A 27,951-nucleotide genomic window follows, 5' to 3' on the forward strand; every position below is an offset into this window, starting at 1 on the left:
AACTTCTAATATGGAAAAATTAGAGCACCAGTAAATATGTGGAATGGTTTGGGATGGCTGCCCAACATCTGTGGTATGAAGAGCTGGCCAGGAAATAAGCTGCAACAGGCTGTGCTTTACAGACTGCTGTATTCTTGGCTCCATTATCTTATTCAACAATAAAAATTAATGTGCAATATAACGTTTGATAGTCACCATTATTGTGAAAATATGATCACATGTGGAAGTATTTCATAACCATTTGTGAACATCTCTTTACTTTTAAAAGTGTAGTTATACACTGGTTTACAGTATTTCTTGTTGTCTATTAGGGAGTGTATTTTTAAATAATTACCTTCTCAAAACTGTTGACCTCACCTCTTCTGAGAGACCCTTTGAAGAGGTCATCATTTTTGTGATGCACCCAAAATGAGCAAAATACCTGTATGTCCTGTATAAAGCTGTTAAACAGTCCCCTTGCCAGCTGAGTACATTCTTTTTTAAATTGTTGCAGATACTGGGACATAGAGAAGTAAACAAATATTAGCCACTTTAATTAATGGTAGAAATGCTCAACGCATATTTGCTGAATAGTCACTAGAGGGAAAACACATTTTTTCCACAATAAAATATAGTTATTGTGAAAAAATTCCAGACCAATAAAATTAAAAGCTGATGTGTTCTAATTGATTTGTGAGAGTACAGTGAGAAACTGTAGAAATTACCATTGCTGCTAAAATTCATAATGGAGACTGCCAATAAATACCAGCAAAGTTTTTGAAATAAATACCAGTCTTTGAAATGGGTATTTAAATTGTGCTTTTAGAATTAGTTTCCATATATGAAAATATAAACACTGTTGTGACAAGAACAAAACTCATCAATAAGAATTTTGTAAATCAAATTTTTTAATTGTTTGTGATATAGTTGTACTGACCTTCTGTGTTATTTAAAACTTGTTTCAATGTAAAAAATTTTGCTTAATATGAATAGTCTTGCACAGGTGAATGTGAAAAACACTGTGATTAATAAATCATTTAATATCTCTTCCCTTAGAAAGAAGAGGAGGAGAATATGGAGGGAGGGATTGGGAAAAAAGGAGAAAAGAAAAATTACCTAATATGCAGAGGAAGCACAAAATGAGGATCTTTTTTGTTTTCCTTTCCTTTCACTTCTGCTGTTATAAGGTCACATGGGATTTAAATATATTTAAAATCTTTTTTTGCCAAGGATCAAGTTTTCCTAATGGTAACATGAGGGAGTAATTGGCATGTGTAAGGTATCTTATATTTAATTCTGTTATTATGAAAATATGTATTTATCTTTTCAGTATTTGTCAATGTGTTCTGTGTTTCTCTGAAACTGTTCTCTAATCCTTGCTCTGTTTCTTTCATTAAGTAAAAAAAGATCTGGAAAGGCAGCAAGAAAAAGGTGTTCTGAATAATTTTAAATTATTAGGTATTTTATATATATATATATAAATATAGACATATATACACATACATACTCTCATCCCAAAGTTAAACATGAAACCAGCATACTACATCATACAGAGATGGGGAACTTTATAGCAGTGCAAGAATGGAATTTTTAAGTGTTTTGTTTCTCTATTTAGTGTAGCTTCTGGAAGAAGAACAGAAACTCATGAAGCAAATTTCTAGAGGTCAGTTGCTGGGATGTATTTTTTTTCTTTAGAATTAATGTATTTCTGCTGTTCCTGGAAATCAGGGGAAACACTTAGCTGTTTACTTAATCATGCTTTTAACGAGCAGAAGCAAGGAAATTTCACATTCTGCACTCTGTTGTCAGCTTTAAAAACACTATTATAGGGTATCAAATTCACATCTGTGTTTCCATGGCAAATAAAGGTTACCAGTAGTGTAATATTAAAAGAAAAACAATGCCATCAAAACTATTTTGAAAAGAAGCAACTTTTAGTATTGATGTTGCTGCAAATATATTTTCTGTTTGCTATTTCTTTAGTCGTGTGTAGAAGTAATTTCAGTCATTGGATAGAAATATCCCTAAAATCTGAGCTGTTTTTCCCAGCTCATTTAATGGAAGTTGTCTGTAGATTATTGACTAGTTCATCCATCTTTATTTAATGTAATGTATTTGAGAATGTTACTCAGTGCCTCATCATCATCATCATCATAAGCATTGCATGTCTGGGACATGCACGTGTTTGTCACAGCATGATCTGTCTAATTTGGATCATTTGCGTGTCAGCAGTCTTCCCCTCAGGGTTTGCCCTGCACTCTCTGTGGAGGGCTTGCCACAGCTGTAGCTTAACCTGTGTGGTAAGTGTGTGCACACTCTTAGCAACCTTCCTAGAGAGATTAAAGAAACTACAGCTCTGTTCAGCTGCACCTTGATGCTAAACGATACCAAAATGTGTAGATCCTTGGAAACTGTATTCTGTTGTGGATGTAGTTGTAGATTTCTGTTCTTCTGTGAGAAATGGCTCTCTCAGCAGAGAACTACCATTCCCCCAACTCCTCAGCCTGGACATATCCCCTGCCCTCCCCCCACCCCACTGCCAAAAGAAAAGGAGTGAAAGTGCAATCATGAAGTAGGAAAAAAGGGAATGCAAATGGAAGGGGAAGAAAACCTGATTTCTTTGAATTTTTTATTCATTTTGGCTGAAATTAGAGTTACATTTACCAAAATTTCATTCAGTTGTCACTTCCTAAATTGCACTTATTTTCAAATTCTGTCAATGGCTTGTGGAGCAGAAAGTTGAGAAATATTTTGCTGATAAATTTTGATTTATACCATTGGGATACTGTCAGTTTTAGAATAGTATTGCCAAAACATAACCCTTCATTTAAATTTTTGTAATGTCTTGTAAAAATGATATACTTTTTGTTGCTTGCTTACAAAGTTGTTGCTATCTTTCTTAAGAAGTAAATGCTGGAGGATCTGACTTTTTTTTTTCTGCTTTGATCTCAAAGTTTAAGTGCCGTAGTGCTAGGGTTAGAAATACTGTGCGAGAGTCTTTATACAAATCCCATGATTCATTACATGGAAACACAATATTCTGATTGTAGATTTTGGAAAAGCTTTGCTTTGCACATATGAATTCAGGGCCATAACTGCAGAGTCCTCCTTTATTAAGTCTGTTAATAAATATTTATGCATTTTAGCTTCATTCCACAGCACAGTGATTACTTTGCCTTGAATTTCAATAGGGGCTTAGGTAAAAAAAAAATAGGAATTATTTCTTTTACATAATATCTTGTGGCTTTGGAAGAAGAGAATGGGGATGTTTTGACAATAAAATGTGTGGCATTTCCTGTTGGTTGAAATTTTGGGTTACTTACTAAGGTAATATTTAATGTTATCATTGGCAAGGCAAACTTCTATAGGAAAATATCAGTGTGAATTTTACTAGTGAGATGGGAGTACAGGCCATAAAAATTCTCAGTTTCCCTTTTAAAAACTTAATCCATTTGTCCAACAGGAATGAATACAGAAGGACTAGAGGTTTTGAACTTCCCTCACATCTGGGTATAGCAGTGTATTTTGACTCCAAGCACAATAAAACAATCGTACTTGCTGGTGGTATATGACATAATGACCCAAATATGTTTTTAAAAAATCATTTATTGCTGTACATAAACAGCTAAGTTAGCACAAGGGATGATAAAATAACATTGGTAATTCTTCCTTTAGCTGGGAACCATTGGTGGCCCATTAGGATTCCAGATGTAGCCATGTGTGCTTTTCCATTTGTTTTCCAATGTCTAGTGCTTGGGCCCTTGGTACCTTGGCTGTGGTTGTCAAGCATGTTGGCTTTTCAGCTTGAGGTCTTCCTGGAGAAACACACTGGCCTACCTAATAGCTATAAAGCAGCTTATTGTCTTGGGCCTAGTTTGTTGGGACTAGCTGGAGTGAGGGCAGCTTCCTGTCAAAGGTCAAACACCAGCTTGACCGAGTTTTCTATGGTAAACACTTGTAACTGGACCTCAAAATCTAGATGTTAAAATATAAAGAGCAATATGTTTTAAAACATTATTTAGAAGACAGCAATCTGTAACAATTAATATCTAGTAAGGCTATATTAGATTACATTCAGGTATTTTAGTATTAATATGTGGAAAATATTTTCTACTTTCTTTTGCGGTCAATTACTTAAAGCACTTTAAATGGAATAATGAAAGAGGAAAAAATCACTAGAGGAAGTAGCAATTATAAGCTCTCTTTGCCTAAAAGGTAAAATAAAACATTCACTTCTTTTTTTTTATGTTGGGATTCACAGCTGTCTTCAGCTATAGATAATCTTGTGATGATGATTTAAGAAAAAAAAATTACCACATCAAACTTAAAATAGGAAAAGGCAAGAGTAGATCTGCTCTTAAATTACAGTTAGTGGGTTGGTAGTTGTTTATACAGATCCAGACTTTCAAAATTGTTGACTTGCTTAGTCCAGCTGAGTTTTCTGGGACTATTTATATGAGTAGCTTTCATCTAGAAACAATTGTTTGCCAGTCTGCCCTTACCTGATTTCAGTGAGACTATTTAAATGAGCATTATTCCGTGTCATTACAGCCTGCAGAAATGTGAATGACTGTTGAAATAGAAGTTTAGTGGTCACGTAAAAACTTACATTGTGAAAAATGTTGATTTAAAAAAAAAATTCAGAGTCCTTTATTATATATATGTGCTTTTGAATAGAACTGGGTCTAAAACAGGACAGCATAAACATTCCTGTACTGTTTGTGAATATATGTGTGTCATATCCTTGTTTTCATTGGTGTATGTATTTTATATAGTCATCTGCCAGTATAAAACAAATTGATCTGGTTTTTTTTGATGTTGAAGAACATCATAGAACTTTAAGGTACTTTGTATCAGCTGTACTAACTGCACTTACCTGGCATTAAGAATATTTTGATTTTCTGAGCTTTAAATCCAAGGATTTTAAATGCCCATGGGGGAATTTCTGAAATGTGAACAGTTTTATATGTAAGCTAGGCTTGCATTTTCCATTGCAATTAAATCAAACCACCTACATCCATAATAAATGTAGGTGTCTAGCCCCACTAGTAAGTAGAGTAACACAAAACCAGGATTCATTATTCAAGATGCAAAGCACAAAATCATTACCAGAGATCAGCTGGACCCATGTGGCTGAGGAAATGCTGGTGGCAACCTATTTATTTCCTGCTTATGTTATTTTTAAAGCCAAACAGTGGAAATATTGTGCTTCTGGTGAGAAACTGGTATGAGTAGTCCAGATAAGGTAATGAGGACTAGTTGTGTGCCTAATGTCTTTTGGAAATCAGTTTGAGAGTGTTCAGACCCAAATTGGCCACAGCCTATTCTCTAAATATGAGGCTGTGGGCTAGATGGGATAAGAACTCACCTGTCCCCTGCTAAAACTCCTTATGCAGCAAAGACTGCAGAATTTCTGAGGTCACAGGAACAAGGTGGTTGCTGGTGAGTTTTTGGGACCATCACGTGCAACAGGAAATGTAGTTTTTGGTGGTTTTTCCCCTCTCTTGCTACCAAAGTTATTCTCAGAACAGAAAATAACCTTGCTTACTTTTCAAAAAATATGTGAGTTAGTACTTAATAATGAAAATTGAACTGAAAATGCATGGGCTGGAGGGAACATGGATGAAAGGAAAAGAGGGTGTAGAGAAAAAGCAGTGAAGTGGAAAGCCCAAGAGGATGAGGCTAACCTCATCTTGTAGCGCAGCCTTGCTACCAATCAAGAGCAGTAACCAAGTGTTAAGTTGTTCTGAGCAGAACTGGCTGAAGTTCCTGCTTTTATAGCTTACCAGGACCTCTGTTTTCTTCCCTGAACTTTATATATTTTAATTAATTATCAAGTTGTTTAATTCTGTATCCATATACTATGTTTATATTCCAAGTACTATGTCAAAAGAGGGTTAGCTTTCAAATGGCATGACTACCAGAAGTTCGTGACATCACTTAGGTGCATAGAGAATTCAAAGTACAGTGACAAGCACCTACTTTGATATATAATTGTAACAAGGTTTGTGGGCATGAGTGGCTCTTTATTTGTACCATTAGATTCCTCTAGTCAAGTGTATAGCATGCTTTTGTAAAGTGCATGTTTTTACTTTTATTTTCTGCTTGGAAAATACTTCAAATAAAATTGTAATCAATGTGGATATCTACCTAAAGAAATTCTTCTGTTGTATGTAATACTGTGGGCTGTGATGCAGTCTTGCTCATTCCACAGCTGAAACACTGTAATAGTTCCTTTGGTCACTTCTGGTGTAGCATTATGTTGCTAAACACTTTTAAAAGAGAACAATTTCTTTGCCATGTAAAAGACTGGAAATTGGTTAAATCCCAAGCCTTTGGCTTTGTAAATTAAAAGTCATGTAGCTATCAGTAGAATGTTATTTGAGAAGCCATTGAGACTGCTGGGCCAGCAGATGTCTTTGAGGGTAATTCCAAGCAAGTCCTTGTCAAGGCAGGCTAATGACATCTGCCTGGTTAATGGCTTCTGCTCTCTCTATTACATGCATTGTAATGTCCAGTGGCCAGTCTGCAGACACAACTGTCACATTTTGAAGTGCTTCTCATAGGATACCAAGACATTAAATCATTTTGGAAATCCAAGGTTAAGGAAAGCATTTGTTATCTTTTTTTGGCATTTGCACTCCTTTGCCATCGAAGATAAACACGACAAGCCTGCAGTACTTTGAGGATTCACATCACCCTTGACCTGTTCTGGGCTTAGTTGGAGCCAGCTGCTGTACAGCTGGGCAGTGACTTGCAGTGTGTGTAAGGACACGTGCATACTGTCACTGCTGATAGCATACTGAGATACTGACTGCAGTGTTAAGATTTCTTGTAAATTAACCCAAGATTGTACCTCTTTTTGAATTGTTTTCTGTAGATGTCAGAGATTGAGAACGGGTCTTTTTAACTGACTGGTGAGGAATTTTAAAGAGCTCACTTCTTCTCTGGATCCTATTGCAAAAATAAGGTTTGGAAACATTGTAGTGCTGGACTCTGTTCCAGGTATGTTGTGAAGAGGGAGGAGCTCCATAGTGTGAATAATAAAATGGCAGAGAAATCAAATATTTAATTCTGTTCATTGTTATAGATTGTCCTCTGTTTTTATCATTTCTGTCTTTAGTATAGTAGAACAAAGAAGTTTGCAATGCATACAAAATGTTAACCAGTAGAACTCATATATTGCTGAATCTTGTAGTCACTGTAAGAATTTGTCATTTGAAATTTCAGAGTTCATATGGTGAGACTAATTGCATTCTGACTGCAGGGGAGTTTTGGTGGTAGATGAGCTCATCTTTAATTTTGTGTGTTAGTATGTGAAAGCATAATTTAATTAAGAGGAAAACATCGTTGATCTTGAAATGAAAAACACCATGCAAACATAACAAAACAAAATGTCAACTGATTGGTTTTGGGGATTAAAATAGTGGTTCCTGTATCTCTGACTTGTTTTCTCTGGTAGGCATTTGAGTAAAGACAGAGGAAACAGAAGCATTCTGTGGAACTAAGTAGTGACTCCTATATGTAATAGGGAAACAGGAATTAGTTTTCTCAAGGAAAAATATATAATGCATGTTTTAAAGAACAAACATTCTACTTTATTAGGTGTTTTGAGGAGAAACAATAGCTTAAGCATTTTCAAGTGTTTTGGGGTTTGGTGAGGATGTTCTTGTTACATAAATCATTTAAGACACAGTTAAAAGATAAAGGATCTAGCCATTATCTGGAAATGAGGAATCTGCATGGGATTCTCTACCCTGTGACAGCCATTGCAGAGAAATGGTCAATTTTTTCGTGTTTCAGAAGCAGTAGTTAGTTTGGTATTACACCAGCTCTTATGATTACATTATGGAACTGTCTCAGTGAATATTTAAGACTCTGTATTCCCTTGGAAGATACTGAATTAACATAGTGGAATTTTGTATTGTGTATTACTTATAATATAGAATGATCATCCTGAAGACATCTCTGTATTCCTGTGTGGAGATCCAAAACTGGTTAGATTGCTTCTCAGGAAGTGAAACACCCTGGATTCCTGCCCTCCATACCAGAACACAGCACACTGTGCTTTTAGGTCAGTCTGAAATTTTAAACAATAAAGGCATGCTTTATCTTTTATAGACTATTTCTGATGCTGTGCATTTTTTCTTTCTGCACAGTGATGTTGTTCAGCACTACTGTTGCAAGGCAACCTCAAACTGAAGGTGGCCTGTACCTGCTTCTGTGAGGCAGAAGATATTGAACCAATTCTGGATTGAGGAAACATTTAAATCCTAAGATGTGAAACAGATTTCTAAAGTTTCCCAAAAAAAAAAAAGAAAAAAAAAAGGAGAACCAGGTTCTCCATTAAAAAAAAATTCTCAGTTTTTCCATTAAAAAAAAAAAGACTGAGTGACTGAGGTTGAGCACTGCAAATACCTGCTTTTTTACTGGCATCTAATAGGCAGGCACAGATAAGTTTTCACAAGATCCGTGTCTTGTGGATCACAAGATACTTCTCTGTGTGCATCAAGTATATTGTAGATTTGAAAATTGGATGAACCCTTTATGTGGCTTGTGTATTGCTCTACTTAAGTTTTGAAACCTGGAAAGGCTGAAACATGAATTAATTTAACTGTGAAAGGCAGATGCTGATGGCCACAGAAGAAGCTTTTGGAACATTAAGCTTAAAGATTTGCCTTTGGGGTTAGCCATTTCCTGAAGAGAGCTCCTTGGAAATGTGTGCATTAAGTTGTCCCATGTCTTATTTTAGAAGCTTGTAATCCTCTGCTAATTGTTTTATATTTTTAATGGAAATCAATATGTTTAATTAAATCAACATTATTGAATTTAAATGCCATTGAAAGACTTCTGTCACTTATATTCAGACTAAGGCAAACTCAGTCTGCTTAATGACAAGGTGACCTATTTTGATCCTCACCCATCTGCATCCTGATCCTTATAGAATATTTGTGATACATTTCTATTAAGTGAAGTGCCAGAGGGAAGCTGTGAATTAACACATAATTGATAATTGTCTTTAGTTGTGACAGCACTTGGTGTCATTCAAGGATCCAGAGTGTGTTTAAGCATAAGATGATACATTGAATGGTAAGTAATGTGAAAGTTTACATTAAATGCTGGTGCTGAAGAATGACTTGTAGGTGCCCAAAGATTTCTCTGAGCCTGCCCTTTATTTTCTAGTAAAGCCAAACTGCTGAAGTTGGATGGGTTTGGACTGCGTTCAGACTGAGAAGCAGCTAGGAAAATTCTTCTGAATAGTGCCTGACAGTGTGTGGGGAAAACCTCTGAAGGTCAATAGACCTGATTTTAGGTGGTTTGCTGCCCATCCTTCAAGGATGGTAAGGTTGGGGCTCTCTGTGTTTCAGCTGTTGTTTTGGGAATTTTTTTTAGCATGTGAAATTATCTCTGATGTAACTGTAAGTATAAAGGATCTTGAGATGAGTAGATAAATTGGAATTTTTGTGTCCTTCCATTTCTTTCTCTTTCATTTCTTCTCTTGTGGGACCCTTAATTCAAAACAATGGGGACTTGCTTCCAGTTGGTTTCTTCAGCAATGCTGCTGGGGGGTCTTTGACTGAGTGTAAGTCTTGATCCTTCCCATAGCCAAAGTGCCTTTATTGGTTTCTATTGTATGATTATTTAAACAATGTCAGTATGGAAATTGCTCCTTGGCAAAGAATATGCAGAAGGGATTTCAGATTCAAGTCTGCCTGTTTTGTGTTATGTGTCCAGAAAGACTTGCATAGACCTCACTCTTTTTTTAAATGAATGAACACTCATTTTACTACTATTCCTTCTTGAGTTTGTCCAACCTTTTTGACAAAAAAAAATTAGCAAAGTGGTATTTTCAGAAGATTGTTTCTGTGGCATATACTCAGCAATTTTCAAAATTTTAGAGTATATACATATATATATATATATATATATATATATATGCATGCTTTGTTTTGGCAAAGGTTTAATTTTTGTGTATCTAAACTGAGAAAATAGGAAACCAAAAGAAGAGTATGGTGTCCTGGGTAAAGTAAGGTTGTTCTTGAAGTGCCTGTTTGCAATTAATCTGTGATAATTCACTCTCTAAATGAAATTATTTCTCTAATAATACACTGAACTGAGTTCAGTGTTTACTTGGAGCTGACCTCAAATTACCTGAATCATCTTCTATTAAGACTCCTATTTGTCTTGAAAGAAACATTAAGAAAGAATGAGCACTTGGATTTATAATAATTTTCAAAGACTGTGTTATTGTTCATTAAAATATTTTTGTCTTAGAGTTGAAGATTCAGTCTAGCAAGGTACAGCAATTTCTACTGACTGAGAAATTGCAGGCTGTGTGTGAGGGAGAGCCAATTTTGTTGTTGAATTTCCAGAGCAGAGATTCTATGAAGCTGTTCACAGAACACACTGGGTTTTCCTTAATTTTTTAGATATTTTAATTGGCTGGGGATTCACTTTTATACTTCCATGGACCCGTACATTGTTTGTTGTCCAACAGGCAGATCAACAATACCATAGTAATTAAATTATTAACATAGATAATTGATTCATGTTTTTTAGGTAATATAGGCATCTAATAACCTAGATAAAAGCAACTAATAAAACCATAGTGTAGTTTGGATTTAAGAGGGGATCAAGCACTAATTGAGTGAACTCAGTTTTCATTAATCAAATATCTACCATGCTTTCTTAAACAAGTTTTTAACTTTTGAAAAATTTAATTTTGTGGTTTTTTATCTTTTGCTGCTATTGGTATGAGGAGACCTTAAAAGAAAGTTTCTTCTTTCAAGAATGTAAACAATTTTTCTATCTACTGGTATAGACCATAGAAGTCCAGGGAGAGGGCTATTAAGCCAAGTTGCTTTATCACTGACTCCAAGTTTATAAAGTTGTTTTTCAGTGGATTTACGTGAAAACATAGTTGGAGTGACTAAAGGTGACGTGTCATTTGTTTGGCATTAGATATTCTAGTTTATTTTAATAAAATTTTGTGTAATTGTGCGTGAGAAGAATGAATAAATGGGCATTTAGAAGGTTAGATAGGTAAGTTTTTAGAAGGTTACATTTCCGGCTTATTTTTATACAGTGGAATTTTTGATGCTACAGTAAATTAAGAAGTTGGATGCTTTTCCTATGATATCCTATTTCACTAATACAGAATAACCTTGAGCCACAGTAGGGCAATAATTACCAAACTTAAATCAGAGGCACACTCAGCCAAACAGCTGCTTTCAGTTTGTTAGGAGATCCATTTGATTTACTCCCTTGGTCAACGTTCATTAGTTTATAAGACAAAATTTCACTGGAGATTTTAACCCTGAATTCCCAATCTTGTTTGTTGCCTGCTGTAAAATTGCATGGTTTAAATGTCAGGGCCACTCAATATGTGGGGGAGCTACTGTTGTGTTTTACATAGATCCCAGTTTTCTTGACAAGTGATTTCAAACACGAAAGGGTGCAGGTAGAATTCAGCCCCAGACATATTTCCAGATGACCTTTCTGTTCTGTGGGAAAAGAGGGAAAAGTATTGTGTAAGGTCAATGTCCTGCACTTTGGTGGTTTGTCAGCTAACATGGTGAATCACATAATTATGAATATTTAGCAAACAAATTGTTTGTTTCACAAATTGTCAGTGGTTTTGTATATTTTACAAGGTCATCACATCTCTGCTATCTCACCCTGAAGTTTATATATTTCTGGGGTTTTGTTGTGAAGTTTGAAACCTAATGCTGGCCCCTATTTAGCGGTGAACTCAACTGTTCTTAACCGTGCCTCTATTTCAACAACTGTCATTGTTTTTTACAGGGCTACTGTAACAGCAATATCAGTGATAATATGGTGATTGTCACAAGCTATCTTAATGGCATTAGAGGTTACTTAAAGGAGAATGCAGACTTAAAATGTTGGAGTTTTTTTCTGTGTTGCAGAAGTTTTCTTATGGTTATTCTAGTATTGCTGGCTCTCTGGATTTTTTTTTCAGTTACTTGCGATGAACATATCTGTAAATTTTGAAAAATGACTGAATTTGTACATGAAAGTGGAAGGGCTGGTAAAATAAAGACATTTCTGATATATTTATTTGCAGAATCAGTTCTGTTATTACAGTATGTTTTCATTCATGGTAGTCCAAAAAACAGGCGTGGAAAAAAGAAATTGTTAAATGTGTCTCATATCTTTAAAATTAGTTTAAAACTTGTCTTTGTATTAAATTGTTGATTGTTTTTAAACTTCACTAATAGCATTTCTTGCCCTTTCTGTTTATGATTTTCCATAAAAGATAGTCCTATACCTCATTACTCAAGTTCCTCATTGAGCACACTCAGGAATTTTGTGTTTGTTCCTTACTGTCTGGCAAGTCAACATTTCTAAAAAAAGGGGACCACAAAAGCTGCTCTTTTTGTGGTGCATGCTTATCAGTTGTGGAGCAAAAAAATAATGCTGTAGTTTTTGCATGGCCTTTTTTGTCATTAGATCACTTTGCAATAAATAACTACAGATTATCCTGCTCTTAGCAAGCAGAATTTTAATCTCACCACCTACACATCACATGAAAATATTAGTTTGTGTGCTCAAGGTTATCAAGGTAGCTGCATCTTAACTTCAGTCAATGTAAGTTGGTTGTATAGGAAACATGAATGTGTGTACAATCAGATTGTACAACAGCTGGTTCATTTCATCTTCAGTGTCAGCGAGTGTCTCTGGGCTTTCACTTGGTAGAAAAAAGCACAGCCCTGTTATCCCAACAAGAGGAGAAATAGTTTGGAGTGGAACTAAAAAGCCCAGAATGGGTAGAGGCAGGCAGGTTGCTATCTCAGTGAAGAAAGATCAACAGTGTAACTGTTTTGGAGCCAGGCTTTCACCAAGCACGTCCTCACTTCCACTGACTGGCTGTCTGGCTCTGGGTGATCCTGATTTGCTTCCCATAACCATTGCATTTGTTGTGCCCTGCCTCTCCTGGGCAGCTATTGAAAAGCTGAAAGCAAAAGGCTGAAAGGCTTGCTCTAAAAATATAAATGGATTTGCTGGGCTATCTTTTTTTGCTTTTGAGGAAGGTAATTATCTCTAGAGCCTGGAAATTATTCTTTCTGAAGGATTAAGTTTCTAGAAAGGCATCTCTATAGAGTGCTCATTCTTTAAAAAGGCTTTTGTGCAGTCTTCATCCTGTGTTATACTGTTGTGTGTTCTTGATGCTGTTACTCATACATTACAAATTAATACTTAGAAGAGAAATGAAGTGTGCAGTTAAAACTTTATGGCACCCAATATTACCATTGTGTTAAATCCATATATATATCAAATGATAGAAACAACATATATTTACTGAAGTTGGTCATTGTATTTGTGGATATCCTGACAATGCTGTCCAAGACATCTTCCTGTAAATTTGTTGTGAAGACCAGTTCATTCAAACATAACTAAAGTAAAAATTATATATTGATGTTCCAGCAAAAGAGGAATAAAGATAAGCTACTGTAAAGAGCTATTTCCTATTTTTATTTATGCATTCAACCCTGATAAAATTGGCCTTTTTACTAGAGTCAAAGGAAATAGGCTATTGATCCATTGGCTCTGAGAACCCATCTTCCTTGTGAATATAAAATAGCTTTCAATAGAATAAGTCTTGAACTGGTTAGTGAAAAGAGCAGCTGCTCATCTCTGGAAGAAAAGAAGTTGGAGAACTTTTTTCCAGAGAACACTCCGGAACTTGTTTTGCATACAAACAGAATGGTGTGATACAGGGACACCTTTCTTTTTACTACCTTTTTGCAATTGTGTATCAGGCAAGGTTGGGAGATTTTTTAAGTGTTTTTACTTTTTTTTAATTACATGATGAACTGCAGAAAATAGCTCTGATTTTTATCTTAAGTCCCTAACTCTAATTCCTTACATCTGTTAAAGGATCTTAGGTGAAAGGAGAATGTGATCTTCCTCTGGTGGTTATTCTTAGACTCCCCTGAAGCCCTAGACAATTTCATATCCCTCAGCTAACTTCTGCATGCCAAGAGGAAGCCTAAAATTGGTGGGTTTTTAGATCTTGTGCTCTGAAATACCTTTCTATTCTTTCTGCCTGCAGTTTATCACTCTGCAGTGGTCTCAGCCAGGATCTGAGGGTTCTTTCTTAGTTTCCCATATGGGGTCTTTCATTGTGCAAACAACCTCCAAAACAAACAAACAAGTAAATCTTGTCCTGGTTTTACTTACTTGATACCTGTGTTTTAGAGTTTCTGTCTTTGCCTAGAGCCAGGAAGGAAAAAAGCCAGTACACTTTGGACCCCAAGGGGTAAAGAGGAAATTTTCATGAAAATGGACTGTACTTTTGGTAATTGTTTTTTCATCAAAAGTTGTAAAACCTTTTGTCAGATACTTAAAAGACTCACAGAAATCTCCTTTTCAGATAAATGGGAATGCACTCTGCTGATGTTGATGCTAGAGAATAAAAAATTGTTCAGAGTTTCACTGACATTACTTACAGGAAGAAAGGGTTGCACATTATTTTTGTACTTTTTCAATCATAGAGTGGTATTCTTGCATACTTTCAGCCCTGGCAGAAAAACCTTTACATATTTAGCCCATACACTGCATAGTCTGAGTTTTTGAGATGTGAGGCAGGTGCAGACTTTGCCAGTTGTTCACCTTACTTAAGATGATAGATCAAACAAATGCTGTCTACAGCATACTAAATAAAAACAAAACTAAAAATTCAGCATGAAAAACTCAGATATTGAGCTTCTTTGTGGGACCATCCACAGTGGTGAGTGAGCATTCTTTTGGCTCTTAGTCCTAGAGCAGAAAAAGAGAAGACAAACATTTGTGTTGTCACAGCTGAGCCCATTGATAGGAAGTTATTTGGTTAGTGGAAATGTAATTTGTCTTTGTTTCTTAGTGACAACTCCATGCTAGACCTGCTTTATGGTCCTCAGGAGCTATGTAATGTTGTGTTCAAGTGATTTATTTGCTAACTTAAGCGTGGTTAAATTTGTCTTTTCAGCAATGATACTTATAGTTTGTGAAAATTACCTGCTAAGGTAAGGCAATATTCAAAACTAAACTTAAGAAGCTTTTGAGGGAGAGTGGAGAGGAAGAATAGAAAACACCAGAGTACCCTTATTTAACTTCCTAATGATACCCCTGTGAAGATGGTGATTCCTTGGTACATTGTTAAATAGTTAGAGAATATACAAGAAAATTACAAAATTAGCCCATGTATTAATTTGCAGGTCCCCTGAAAAGGTGCTGAACTAAGATCATGACTCCATTTCAGTGAAGGAACTCTGTTCTTCTGAACAGTAAATGCTGAGAAATACTCCCTGAGCTTCTACTTGACTGGTATGAATTGTCAGTCATTGATATTGTAGAAGTTTGGTTTATTGGCTGTTATGATTACGGGGAGAGAAAGACAGAAAGACTTAGGATGCATTTTTGTATTTTCCCATTCATACTGCTTATTCCACCTTTCCTGTCTGATATAAATTTCTTTGTATAAGTTACTTGCCATCTTTGTTTCATATTACAAAGATGGCAAATGCAATAATAATCAAAGGTAGGTGCTCTCCTGCATGTCACTTACAGCAGAATACAAAAAAGTACACTTCACCAAAGAGACTGTGAGCCAGTCAATCCCCTGTGCATTTCACAGGAGCCATGGAGCCTCTTCCATGCAAAAAATCAGGAGTGGGGTGCGGAGAAGGCTACAGCAGGAGAATAAATACAGATGTCTGATAAGGAGGAAAGAATTAAACTTCACATGAATGATGTTCTAATGATGATTGCTGATCCCTTTACTTCAGTGGGCCTCATGCCTTATGAACTAAATGATGGTATTCAGAGGAGTCTCTGGCTTAAGAGTTAATTATATCAAATCCAGAGTAATAGCACTTGGAATGAACAAAAGATACTCAAAAAGTAGTGCAAGAAATATTTAGATTCCTCTGACTAGAAACCACAATAAACTTCTTAGGGATCCCCATTAATTCCCATCTGGAAAAAGTCTGCCATGAAGATGCAAAACCATTGAATAAAATAAAGTAAATTACCATTCTGATAATTTGAATAGCAGAAAAAAATGGCAACAAAATTATTTTCTAAACAGTAAGTTTCATTAGCTAATTGAAATACAATAATTGCCTAATTAAAATATATAGGCATATTTTGGAAAATTCTGATACTTACTGCAGAATTACAGTAAATTGTGAAAAAAAAAAAAGACCCAAACAAACCCACAATTATTATTTGCACATCAGTGGGACTTTATATGCTTGGGTAGTTTTGGGTGCTTTAGAGGAGGTGTAAAATTCAATTGACCCTATTCAGAAGCAATCTTCAAAATCACTTACCTGTTTATGAAAGCTTTAAAAATGTCAGTATTATTTTAAAGTAAAATTACTGATATTGATGTTTCTTCACTTCAAATAGTTCTGTCTACTTGAGAATGCAAAATTCTCTGCTTTTTCCTCCAGTATGGTAATAATGTATATGAATATTGAATGTTGTAAGAATAAACCTGCTACTGAGAGCTGGAGTATAAGTAAGGGTGAAGCTTTCCTTATATATGAAAATTTGCACAATATCAGAGTAAATAAATAATAAAATAATAAAACAGAATAAAACATAATAAAACAGAAACAAACCAATAGCTTTTTATTGACTTAGCATATATTTTAGGAGTTTTAACAGAAGAACAAATGAAGTTTTATGGTTGGTGGGAGAATTCCAGGTAATGGAACGTAAAGAAGGTAAACACTTCTAGTCAGCAGGTAGTGTTGTTTTTTAAATCTTGTCACAGAACTGTCTCTAAGAACGGGAAATTTCTGTGAATTCATTTTGTAAGTTTGTACTACTAAACTTGGAATGCTTATATTCATGGCTTTAACTTTATCATTGTCATGAGAACTTTTATGTAGGGAATGTTTCCTAGATAACTACCTGTCATAGAATCCAATGAAAATATGATAATATGTCAGAATTTTTACTTAACTGTAAGTGAATATTGGGAAAACTTACAATTACTGTTTTTTTTAATTTTCATGTCAAACACAATGCAGCTATAATTGATTTCAAATAAGAGAAGATAATTTGGGAGGAGCATAATTTCTTCCTCAAATGCCCATATTTACTTAAGTCATGATTTCAATAATATCTACTAGGCAAGTATTGTTATGAGTTGCTTTTAGTAAGTTGAAATTCTTTGCTTCTAGGACTCCTACTGGTGTAAGAAGCACTTTTTTTTTTCTCTGTTATACTCAACTAGAATTTACTTTTGTAGATGAGCAGTTTTCTTATATTTTCTTCACAAATAATCTACAAATGTAATAGATTATCAGCTTTAATTAAATAAAATGTCAATGGCATTTCCATTTGATAAGTCTTGTACAAAGTATATGAATCATTGGTTACAAGCTGAAATGATATATTTATACATGTGTACATAAATTTATACATATATTTTACACATTTGTAAACGCTTGTATGCATATATAGCACATAATGTAGATAGAATAGTGAATAAAGGCATTAATGACCTCAAGAAATGTCTGATTTTAACAGAAGTATATCTTTAAATTGGAAATCTAATTATTTGCCTTAGATTTGCACTGCTCAGGAACTTAATGCAAGACTATGTTAAATAAACTTATTATTTCCGTTTTTCATTTAACCCGTGGGTTATGGTATGACCAATCTGTTTTATATCCTCAATCAACAGATGATTGTATTTGGTAATAATTTATCAAGAATAAAAATCTGTTTTTGAAACTAATCACCTCATGTTAGGTCTGCCCTTTTTCAGAACCACCATCTGATATTCATTTTGTCTGCAAGACAAACATACTGATGAAAATGCATCTACCACAGGATATAGCTAGGGGAATGAAGCAGTTCTACTCTCTGTATATATTTAGAATATTTTGTTTTCTCAACAGATGGAGCAAATTTTAGTATTAAAGGAAAAAAAATCAATTTTACATAGAATATAAACAATTTTTAAGAAGTACGTTTTGCATTTCTGATTAGTTTCCAGCAAAACATCCCATGGAATTTGAGGGTCAATTTGGGCCATATCAGGGTGAAAAGATTTAAAAGGTTGCTTTAACTGCTTTCTGTGTTTTCCATGAGAAGGCTGTATGTGGAGGTCAGAGAGTTCTGAGCAAGTCTTTGGATCTGGTCTACTGAATTTAAATGCCACGTTTTTCTTTTGGATGTTCTCCCCAGTCTCTGAAGTGGCTGTTTTTTGAACAGATTGAAAGCACAGATGAATTCATGCCCTGTGACTTCTGCCCTTCTCTGCTCAGACTTCTGTCCATTGCCTAACTTGATGTATTCTTTTTTTAGGCTGTCTGCTGAGTCTTTTAGTTATTTTTGGGACTTTCCTAATCAAAGCTTCCCATAACACTAAAATATAGGCTTGATCAAGACAGTGTGAAAGCCCAATGCATGGTGTACTTGGAATAAGGAGCACAGATTTATACTCTGTATACAGTAGTTCTGTGACATTAACTTCTGTCCCACAAGGTCTGAACTGGGAATACCAAGCTCGTTCTAATTTGCAGTGCCAGCTAGATTTAGACTTTTTGACCCTACTGAAATTCTACTCAGGTTTTTATAGTGCAAAAAACTTATTAAATTTTAAAGTAAATCTCAAAAGAGGCAATAAACTGCTACAAAGTCATGAAATTATTTTTTTTATTTTTGATTTTTAAGAACTGCACGTACTGCAGCTGGAATCCTTCCAGTGTTCCTTCTTCCACAACTGCTTTATTAAAATAAATCCAAACACTTTCCCAAGGAATTTATAAGTTGTTAGCAAAATTAGGAAGTTAGGAATTTTATTGTGTCAAGTTTGTGTGACAGAGTATTTTTTAATACTACTTTTTAGCAGTCAGCTATCAATGTGATTTGAGATCACAACAGTAACCAGAATTTACAATTCCAAGTAGTATATTCTGGAGTCAATATTTTACCTACAGATGAACTGTTCTTATTCTACACATTCATTTTATTTTTGGGAGGTGTTTTTTTTTACAGACTTAAAGCCAGGGGGCTTTTCATTCCACTATAACTCTCACCCTTCCTCCACCCTAATTTTGCTGGTGTCTTGGCCACCATGACAACAGGGATTTTATCTGACAAAAAGTTTAAAAGCTTTGGAAAACAAAGAGGCTAAAAAAATGAAATACAGCTGTTTGCACACAAATATAAACCAGAAGGCCTCAAATCCTTTCTACTGATTGGCTGGATTACTTGAAATGTGGCTCATTGTTTCATAATAATCAGCAGTTATTTTTCCCTATTAAAATGTAGACTGGCAAAGTATTGGAAACAGCTTTCCCAATCCATTTCTATGAGGAACTGAGAATATAAAACATCCCTGTAACTTTTACTGCTTATATGTTAAGGGACCCACCAAAACAAAACTGCTTAGGTTCAAAATCCATTTTTATATATATGCATATTAAAAATGGTTTTATATACTATTTTTCAATACTGAGGAGTCTTTTACAAAGTAGCATTCGTCATTATTGGTGGTGCTGTGAATAGGCAAATGTGGCATCTGCCATAAGTTCAGTTATAGCTCTCTTACATCTATAGGTGTGTTGATTCTATTTTAATGTTGGCCAGGATTCTGGAGTTACACCCAAGCTTTAAAGAAAAAGGATGGAAGATTAATTTCCAGTTGGATGCCAACCAAAGACAGGCAGAGATTTACAGCTCCTTCATTTATCACATCACATCACATCACAGCAGGCTCAAGTCTATTGCTGAAGTTCACTTGCCCAGTATGGTTTTAATTTTACCTGTGTAACAGTACTTCACCTATACATACACATAATGGTATAAAATGCGTAAGGTGTTGTTTTCTTGGTAACTTCAAATAATATGACTGTAGTATCAGGCTATCCAGGGAAATGGAATAAGGCTACAGTATAAAACAAAGCACAAATTCTGATCCAACATGTAGCCAGCAATGTGGGAGTCTGCATCCATGTGCTCCCTAGCAAAAGAAAGATTCTTAATTTGTAGTAATACTCAGCTACAAATACAGCAGAATTATACAAATTATTGAGAAAATGCAGATGATTTTTTCTTCACTGCTGAGGTCCCTTGGGTGTGAGTTTTAGTAAGGAGCTCCTGTAATTCTCATTTTTTGGATATTCTGCATACTGGAAATTAGTGAAAGGCTGGCAACTTGAGTAGTAGTTTCTTTATAAGTGAATTGAATTTTCTCGTTGGTTTTGCAATATTTTTCTTTTAGAATGCATTCAATCTTGACTTGAAAAGTTAGTTAACATTAGCATTTTAAAAGTACAGTGTTCTTCCATTTTTGTGAAATTTGTCCTCCTTTCTTGTAAAGCAGGAGTCTTTTAATTTGTGTGTGTTCCTGCTCACACCTAAAGCACTGAGGTGGTAACTTTGAGAAAGAAGTTATTACTTACATCTTTCAAAATGTAAATATTTGAGTACTGTGGAGAAGTCCAGCTCTTCAGCGTGTCAGGAGCTTGACAAAGCTGACTGGGCATTGTCTGATGCTGTTAACTCACTCTCACTAAGTGTGAGAGTCACTTAATACTCAAGGACTTGATAAATTATCTTCATTCTAATGATCTACCTCTTTCTGGAAGGATTAAGTTAAAATATGAGTAGTACTTTTAAAATTATACTTCTGTTTTAACTTGATGCAGTGAGTTTTGGATAATATGCTATGTGTTTTGATATATTTTATCATCTAAGTGTTCTTAAAGCATCATGAACAAATAAATATTTGATTGTCTTGTGAACATTTCTATTCTATACACATAGGATAATAATAAATGGAGAGGTATGCATGTGAGGTGTGGTTGAGAAAGTCCTATCTGCTATGCTGTCACTGGAATTTGCTAGGGAATTTTTTAATAGAACTGAGAAGAGTAGGATAAATAGAGATCTTCTGAAATATGTCCTCACCACTACCTTTCTAGTTTTAGTATAATAAGTTGTGTGAGGATACCTTGTGTTTCTCTACTGCTTCTTTGCTTCAGACCACCTAAAAAAAATTGGACGTCAAGAAAAGGTAAGGAGAAAAATCAAAAACTCATTGCTGTCAAAATTTTTCTTCAAAATCTGAAAGAAAATATTCTGATTTAAAAAGTGTTCTGCATAAAAGTCAGTTTTCTTGCAGTTGTACATTGATTCTTCAATACCCTTCAGTTCTGAAGAAGTTTTTCAGATAAATGTTTACTTCAAAAACATCAGATTAAAAGAGAGTTCTTCTCTTTTCTAGACTTTTATTTTGGAGGTCGTATTTGTAGTTAGTCCACAGTATCTGAATTGTTGCTAAAGAATTAACAGTTGGTTTTGTTGAATGAGAAAAGAAAGGTGGAAAAAGACCATTGTTTCTCCTTGCCTTCCAAGTTTCTCACAGGGAGTGCAGAGTCCTGAGAAATTTTATATGTAAAATTATTTTGCTTTAGTCAGACTTCTTTGGGGAAGAATGTTCCTACAGCAGCAGAACTGTATTCATTTGAAGTTATCTCAAGAACTTAAAGTATATATTAAAAAAGTATATACATGTGGTAGATTTGTATATATGTATGTATGATTCTTGCTAATGAAGTACTGATTTCAAATGCACTCAGTTTTAAGAAATAGAAAATAAAACCAAAACATCAACAACGAATGGTTTTGGTGGTTCTGTTTGCTTTAATTGTATTGCTCTTTATCCGGCCCTCTTGATGAGGTTAATATAATTTTACATTCAGTGGCCAATTCTACATTTTGAAGTTTTCACACATGGTTTGAGTTTCTAGAGGTTTCCTTAATTTTATCCATGCATAAATTCAGTGTCTAGTCTAAGCTAGTTATCTAAGCTTCCTGTATTAAAGTGTACAGTGAGAGGCATCTTGTCCAAGACTGTCCTAAGATTGGTATCTAAAGTGGGGGCAAATGTTCTCCTCTGAAACTTTTATCTGTCCTGATTTAGTGGGAAATTGTTTCCTTAGACTAGTTACTTGACTTTTTGCCTAAGGTGATAGATGAAATAAATGCCACCCCATGCAATAAAGAACATACTTTTAAGGCTTCCTCAGTGCAAGGAAACTAGGCTAGTGATTTTGGGGTGTCTTACACTCTTAAGTAGTCCCATTGGCCCACTTATGTAGTCCCATGAGAAGCCCAGCTTCTCATTCTTTTAAAGATAAATCCATGCAAGATGGACCCAAACCAGAAAGTTGACTTCTGTTTTCTAGAGAGTAGTTTTGTACCACTTTGCTGTGTACCCATTCAGTTCTTGATATATCATATCAGAGTCTTGGGAGAAGCGAATTTAAGTGTAGTGTATTCCTTGGAACTACTCCATGGGTTTCTTAAAACCACTGTACAGAATGAGGAGCTTAGTGATCCTCAGTTTTAATTCTAGCTCAGATTCCACAAGCTCAATGTTAAGAACATTTTATTACTGCTTTACAGTTTAGCCTTCTGTCAATAGTTTGGCCTGCAAATGAAACAAGCATGTCTTCCTAGGGCTAAGCATGGGTACAAAGGCAGTTTCCATGGTTCAGCTGACGCATGTTAACTAGTTGAACTGAGATAACTGGATCCTGTGGCTGTGCCGTTTTTATTTCTCTAGGAAAATCATAGAGCGTCTCTGGCTCTGCCTTGCTTAGAGCCAAAAGAAATAGAGGTAGAGACTGAGACAGACTAGAAATCATAATCTTGGCAGTGCACTGAAATTCATTTATTTGAGCACAAGCATACTATGTCACAGTTGCTCCCAACATAATTTGAGGCAGATGCCCTCAGTCTGTCCTCCTCCAAACTGAGTTTACAGTTCCTATCACTATTTCCAGCTGTAGGAGAGGCAAAAAGTCTGAAAGCTTCAGTATTCCCCCTTTTCATAGAAATGTAGGTGAAAACCTCACTTATCTCTGGGAAACCGCGTATTTAGCCTGTATTTGCTATGTATTAACTGCAGCTTTTGAGAAACTATACATCCTGTTGTTTTACTTTTAATATTAGATTTCTGATTCATGTTGGTATGAATTCAAATCTGCCTGTCTCTGGAATCCTGCTGGGAGGGTGAGAAAATGATTACATTTCAGATAAATTGGATCAGTAGGAAATATTGCTTCCTTATCCTCTAAAAACCTCTAACTGTGTAGTACCAGAATATTCTCAAAACTTAGATCACAGTTCACAGCATTGTGCAAGGAGAGTCAGGCATTTGGAATATTGTGAAGCTTGAATGGCATGGGAAGACATTTCAGGTTTTTTTGCTTGAGCTTGTGCATCTGGTTTGTTTTTTTTTTTCCCTTGGTCACTGCAGTAGAATAAAACAGAGAGAAAACAGGTAGAAAAGGATTATACTCATGGAGAGAGCAGGAACACAGACATTTTTAACAGTGAATTGAAAACAGGATGGGCCTATTTGCTTTAATTTACTGCTGTGTGTGTCTTTTCACTAATTTTACTAGGATTCAGGCATTCCAGTGTGACTGTGAGGTCATAAGTAGCAACTAGGGTAGACATTCAGGATACTTTCAGCTCTCATTAAAATTAACTGGAATTGAGAGTTCTTAACATCTGGCATCATTGGGTCCATCCTTAGCACCTTTTTGAAAGGCCATTATAAATAAAGCTTCTTAGTAGATTTAGATGAAGTTATATAGGCGTGTCTAATATTGAGGATATGCTGGATTTAGTGACTGAAAAAGAAATTAATTATGCTTCACATCATCAATTACATCATCATATATATGTTTACTTTCTCACGTCCCTTTTTAACATGCTTTGGCAATTGTTGCATTGGGAGACAAATATTTTTGCTAAGACTAATTCTAAAGGAAATACGACTTTGTAGTGAACCCCAGTAATGATTCCTCATGTGAGAGAAGGTGTTATAAGACTGAATTTTGAGCAAGTTGGAAAGTGTAATGTTGGCTGCATGTCTCAACTAAATGTATTAGCTGACCATGAGAAAAGGATGTGCTTTTAGCTGAGAAACAATTGGACAGAAAAGATGACTGCTATGCCAAACTGAATGACAAGCCACTAGAGAAAATGCTCTGTGGCAGTTTCTTTTGAAGTGAGTTTCTAGATCTTTGGAAGGAGCTTGCTAGGGCTAGACTGGAAGTCCTCTGTAATTATTTGACTGCCAGAAGTTGAACTTACACATGGTTGTACAACATACACTTACATCAGGAACAGAGTGAGATTCAGGAATAAACAGAGCAAAGTAGCCATGTGCTGCTTATGGTTGTTTTGTATGGCACTGTTACCATAAAATACTGCTGACTCCTGCTGATTTGGACGCACAGCTGCTAGCAAATCGTGCCATTAGGCTCACAGTGTTCTCATGCACTGTGGCTGCTGCCAGGGACTGGCAGCTCTAGGTGTCTGCAGCATCAAATTAGGGGGTGATAGAAAAAGAACCTAAGAGGAGGATGTCCAGGACACCTACCTGCTGCCCTCAGTTTAAGACTGACAGTAGCTAAAAATTAAAATTTTACAAGTATAATAAGAACACAGTTTAGAGTTAAGCAACTGGAGCAGCCAATGGAAAAAATGAAGTGTTTTTGAAGGGAAAATCGATACATTGGAACAATGGGAAGATTCTTGATCCACTCTTCAGTTGAGATGCATTTCTAAAGTTGCAGAGTGAGTGCTTCATCCAGTTAGGATCCAAATTGAGAATGTGTCATCTGAAAGTGGGATACAGCAGCCCTTTTTGTTATGTAATTGCTATTGACAAGCACAAAAAATCAGTGTGGTTTGAATTCCCTCCAGCCTGAAGAGATTAACCACCCTTCCTTCCTGAATGCTAGATGAGTCCCCTGCTGCTGTGTCCCAGAAAATAATTGTACCAGTGGAGGTTCATCCTTCACCTGTGCTGCTTGGAGGTGGGATGTGATGTTGCCAGGAATTCAAGAAAGCAAACAGACATGAGCAAGCTGAAGTTGTGAAACTAATAGAAGGGAGGGAACCAAGTAATTTCTCAATTTAATGATGATTTAATGGAAAATTCCAAAGGGAGGCAAAGTAAAAAAAAACAACAAAAAACAAAAAAGCCCCCCCCCCCAAAAGACCAATCAGAAATATAAATTTCCAGATGCTACAGTCTCAAAAGTAATACAATAGCAGGTACAACACAATATATCCTCTGTGAAATGACAAAAGGGAAACTACACTGACTGAATTTTTATTAGTCAGAACATGGGAAACAGTTCCACATGAATAAGGCAGCTAGACTTTGACTGTTTCCAGCTTCATCTTAATGTTTAGGCTGTGGTGCTTGCTGCAAAATGGATTAGAACTGTTTTTAAACACAGATTCTCACTTGTGGAAAATCAGCTACTGGCAGCAGAGTCTTGCTCTACAGTGGAGTCCAAAGGCGATTGTCCCAATGGCTTCTAACTTGCTCTGGGCTCTGTAACGTGATTACATTGCTGTGGGGCTGGCTAGACTGCTCATCCTCTGGGAGCAGTTTAACCTTTAATTTGGAGGAATTTGCACTGTTACATATCTGTGTACAAAGGTAATATCATGTGGTTTGTGCTCTGGATGTTCGTTGTCTATTTCCACATACACTTTAAATTGAGCCTGTGTTATGTGAAATCAACATATTCTCTTCAAAGACCACCTACCATCTGGATCCTGACATCATGTTTTTCTTGAGAGTCAGTGAGGTAAATGGTACAGACCAGCCTTCACTATTCTTATATCAGTTTGCTAATCAGACAGCTATAATAGTTGAAACACTGATCTTTTTAATATAAAAATGTTCATGTTTTACATATGCTTTATCCATTCTTTTAGTTTACGTGTACATTTGGGACTTTCATCATGTTCTCAATCCTCATTGGCCTTATTGACTTTGCAATGATTAAAGATTTTAAGTATTTAATTCTCCTAGTCCTTTCCCTTTCCGCTCTTAACATTTCTAAGTTTCAATTTTATTGGCCTCAGGAAAAATTAATAAGTAGTAGCTATTTTTAATAAATCTTTCATTTATTTCCATTTCATTTATCCTCAGCAGTATGAAGAACTTTTTTACATTAAATACTATAGTTCATGCTTTGTTCTCCTACTGCTCTTAGTATTAACTGTCAAAATTCTCTATGTACTAACTTATGTCATAAAACCAGAAATCTTAGTCAAATATTTTATTAATTATTTAGCATTTATGTGATTTTAATCCTAATAGAATACAGATCTGTAATTTCCATTTATTTGCATTTTCTTTCTCTATTTGTATTGCTTGTATCTACCTTAACTTGTTCTAAAACCTGGTCCATACGATTGTTAACTCCTCTGTAATTTTCAAAGATTTATCTTTGTAAAAGGAGTCAGTTTTTTTCTGCATATCCAAGTAATCACTACAATTGAATTAAACTTTTTTAATTAAAAATTTATCCTCATTCAGATGTATCGTTTTAACTTTTTAATGAGATGGAATTAATTTCCATCTCAGTAGTATCTGGCTCATAGTCATGGCAGATCTCAATTTATAAGAGCAAGGAAATTTAAAGAGAGGCGTGATCAAAAAATTCAATGTTCTACTTGGTGTACGTATTCATAGGAAATTTTGATATGTTTTACTTTGTTTGGTTTACATATCATGTGGAGCTTTTTGTCTTGCAGACTCTGTTGTTAATAGTATTGCTATGACAGTTATTGTTTATGAGTGTATTATTCTAGTAATAAGGAGATGATCTGGTCCAGCTTAAAGCAGGTCAAAGTCAGATAAGACTGCTCAGGCCTTATCCAATTGAACTGCCATATCTCTAAAGTCCAAGATTCCACAGCTGATCTAGGCAGCCTATTACAGTGTTTGACAACCCTAGTGGTGAAAAAAAAATATTCTTAGCATTGTGGCAGCTGTATTGGATACAAATCAAGAGTCAAGAGTATTGGGGTTAGTTTATACTTCAAAAAAATAGAACCTGTTTTAAATCATCCAAATAGCTTATTGACAGAAGAATGAACCATTCTTTCATATCAGAGCTCTTGGCTGTCAACTCTGCTGGAACATCTACCTTCTTTACAGTTAAAACTTGAATTCAGCACCACTCTTCTTGTCATTGTGTTATATCTATGAGTGTTTCGAGGACTTGATATTATTGTGTAGACATGAGATAGTGAACACCACTGTAAAAACCTCTTCTGGATAACATCTAATATAGGGACCACAGCTTATTAAAGCTGAGGCGTACCTGCTCTGCAGACCTATTTATTTATACAAGGAACTACAGTAGTGCCATAGAGTGTTCTATGAGATTACACATTTTTATGCATCGTTACTCTAAATCCTCTGGGGCGTTTTCTGTATCTTACCATGTTCTGTGCCACCCATGTTATTATTGGTGGCAACAAGAAGTTTTCTATCATTGAAAGCCCTAATAAAGATACAGATATTAAGAATGTCTTTCTATTGTAATATAAAGAACTACATGGAACATATTTTTCCTGTAATTGCAGCAGTTTTGCCCTGAAAGTTATATTGTAATATCAGAGGGTTGAAGGGTTTTATATAAGAATCAAAATCTCTGTGCAACTTGATTTTCTTTGTGCTCATTCTTAAGGATACAGCAATCATTGCATTGGGATGTTGGGAATTCTAACTCTTTCAATGCTTTTTAAAATTGGAACAGTTCATCATAGCTGTAGTTATTAGAATAAATCTTTTTAGTCAATACCGTTCTAATGTTAAAATCCATCAGGAAAAGCGCTGGATTTTGGTGTATCATTCTAAAGGTAGAAGTTAAAAATTCAGTTAAAATTGGCTTTGTTTATCTTGTTCAGATGGAGGTGGCTCATGGTTTAATTCAGGGAAATATTTTTGTAGAGATGTAAGAAAAAATGAAAAGGAGAAGGATTTCACTGTCATGTTTGGTGGTTTAGGGCTGTTTTCATTGTTTTTTTCTTTTTATTATTTTTCCTTTCAGTGGCAACTTTTGGAAGCTGCTCAGCAGTTTGGAATGTAAGAGTACCTCCTAGGGAGCTGGA

At 35.3% G+C, this 27,951-nt stretch overlaps 1 protein-coding gene across 5 annotated transcripts in view; it reads left to right on the forward strand.

Moving 5' to 3' along the window:
- The window catches only part of SLC25A21 (solute carrier family 25 member 21), a 235,988-nt gene that overhangs the window by 45,149 nt on the left and 162,888 nt on the right, over positions 1-27,951 (forward strand). Inside the window, exon 1 of one of the 5 annotated variants that reach the window (XM_074542661.1) lies at positions 25,486-25,631. The exons of the other annotated variants lie outside the window; for them this stretch is intronic. The gene's annotated coding sequence lies outside the window, so the exon portion shown is untranslated. Of the gene's footprint in view, positions 1-25,485; positions 25,632-27,951 lie in introns of those variants that run through there. 5 annotated transcript variants of the gene reach the window in all.

This window comes from Zonotrichia albicollis, chromosome 6 (genome assembly GCF_047830755.1).
Source record: "Zonotrichia albicollis isolate bZonAlb1 chromosome 6, bZonAlb1.hap1, whole genome shotgun sequence".
Taxonomy (NCBI): domain Eukaryota; kingdom Metazoa; phylum Chordata; class Aves; order Passeriformes; family Passerellidae; genus Zonotrichia; species Zonotrichia albicollis.